A 2,500-nucleotide genomic window follows, 5' to 3' on the forward strand; every position below is an offset into this window, starting at 1 on the left:
ATACTTTTTGTTTTTGTTTTTGTTTTTTATTTGTTCTATAGACGAAACCAATTTTCAGGCATCTTGCATTATTCTTCCCGATAGATGGCGCTTTTCGAGACGACTGCGCCACAAATTTGACAAAAGAGCATCAGTGAAGAAGATCGAAAAACACACTGAATCGGATCCCTATATCACATTACCTTTTTTCAATCCCTTTATGATTTTCAACTTGCACAGAAAAAAAAACATCACAAATAACCACTTAATCTTAGATCACACCACTAATTAATCAGATAAATTGCCAATCACAAGAAAGAACACGAAGAAACCACCACCTTCGCTCACATTGAGATCAAAACTGCCCACAACAACGAAGAGACACGCCCTTCTCGACCTTAAAACACCGAGTTAAAGAGCAATACAACCATTTATTTATTTGCGGTCTGATCCCGTTAGCGTAACGAGCACTTCCCTCTTGTAAATGTTTGTTTATTATTGTGTTGTTAAGTAATTTCGTGGTGTTTACGTTCAGTTTCAATTCTGTTTTTTGTTTTGTTTTGTTTTTATCATCTGTTTACGTTCAGTTTCAATTCTGTTTTTTGTTTTGTTTTTATCATCTGTTTACGTTCAGTTTCAATTTTGTTTTTTCTTATTTCATGTTTGCTTAGCTTGCGAAGCATTTCGTTCTCGTTGTCTTTCTCTAATTAATAGTTGTGTTATTTTTACTAGAAATGGAAATGGAAGCGTTTAATGCTATTGGACATAGTATGGGTTCTTCATTTAATCATATGTGTGTGCATATATATCCATGTGTGTGTGTGTGTGTGTGACTGTGACTGTGACTGTGACTGTGACTGTGTGTGTGTGTGTGTGTGTGTGTGTGTGTGTGTGATTGTAAGTGTGAGTATATATATATATATATATATATATATATATATATATATATATATATATATATATATATATATATATATATATATATATATATATATATATATATATATATATATATATATATATATATATATATTACACGCACGTATCCATACAATACGAACTAACAACAGACCTACCGATCTCACTTTACAACCTTCACCGACTTTCGAACCGTAACAAAACTATTTCACATCCAATATTTCCCCTTCTTTTTCCCCCCTCCTTCCCCCTTACCGCCCCCACCCCGCCCCCTACCCACCCACCCAGCCCCCGCCCCCCTACCCTACCCACACCAGCCCCCCCCCCCCCCTTCAGCCGTATTCAGTCTCTCTATCGTACGGTTTCGTTTTTGCAACAAGACCTTCGTGTGCAAAGTAATGGATTTGGGGGAATTCCCGGGGCCGGTTGGCTTGGCCGGTTTCGCGAACTTTTGCTCCGGCCGGGAGACGGATGGAGGGAAATACGGTTGATCGACTTTTTTTTTTTTTTTTTTTTTTTTTTAGAGAGAGAGAGAGGGGGGGTAGAGGGGGAGGGGAGGTGAGGGGGTTATATGGTAGTAGTTTATATAGGGATTTTTTTCAGATTTCAGATTATATATATATATAGTTTTTTTCTTTTTTTTCTTTTTTTTCTGTTCTTTTTTTCTTTATTCTTTTTCTTTTTTGCTTTGTTTTGTATTCTGGTTTCCAATGGTTTATGTGAAAGAGATTTCAAACAACTTTCTTTTCTTTTCTTTTTTCCTTTTTTTTTGAGAGAGAGAGGGAGGGGGAGGGGGAGGTGAGGCGAGTATATGGTAGTAGTTTATATAAGGATTTTTTTTCTCTTTTCCTCTCTCTTTTAAGATGAGGTGTGTCCAAAACCCAAAACTGACACTGAAAAAAATTGATAGAACTTTTGGCATCACGGGAAGTACAGAATCCCCCCCCCCCCCATTCGAATGACCTCTCTCCCCTTTTCCTTTTCCATGTTCACTTTTCACTATTCCCTTCCTCTTCTTTTCCTTCCTCTTCTCTTTCCTATCACCCCCTCTTCCTCTATCCCAACTCTTTCTCTTTCACCTCTCCTCCTCTGTCCTTTCCTGTTCCCTCTCCTCCCCTCTCCAACTCTCTCCCCTCTCCCTTTCACCTCCTCTCCCTCTCCTCAAACTCCATCCTTTCTCTCCTCCCCCACCTCTCCCTCTCCCCAACAATCTCTCCTTTCACCTCTCCCTCCCTAAATCTCTCCCCTTTCACCCCTCCGTGTCTCTCCCCTCCCCTTCTCCCCAGTTCGTCTCCCTCCCCCTCCCCTCTCCCCTCTCTCACCCGCCTCCCCTCTCCCTTTACCCACCCATCTCCTCTCTCCCCACCCCTCTCTCCCATCCTTCTCCCCTCTCCCTCCCCTCCCCACCCCCTCACCTACCCCGCCCCTCTCCCTTTCCCCTCACCCCCAACCCTCTGCTATATCCACTCCCTTTCCCCACCCTCTCCCCTCTTCCCCTTCTCCCACACCCCTCCACCTTCCTCCACCCACCTACCTACCCCACCCTCCTCTCCCCTCCCCTCACCCCTCACCCCTACTCCACCCCCACCCCCTCTCCCCTTTC

Source organism: Penaeus vannamei, chromosome 30, assembly GCF_042767895.1.
Source record: "Penaeus vannamei isolate JL-2024 chromosome 30, ASM4276789v1, whole genome shotgun sequence".
Classification (NCBI taxonomy): Eukaryota; Metazoa; Arthropoda; class Malacostraca; order Decapoda; family Penaeidae; genus Penaeus; species Penaeus vannamei.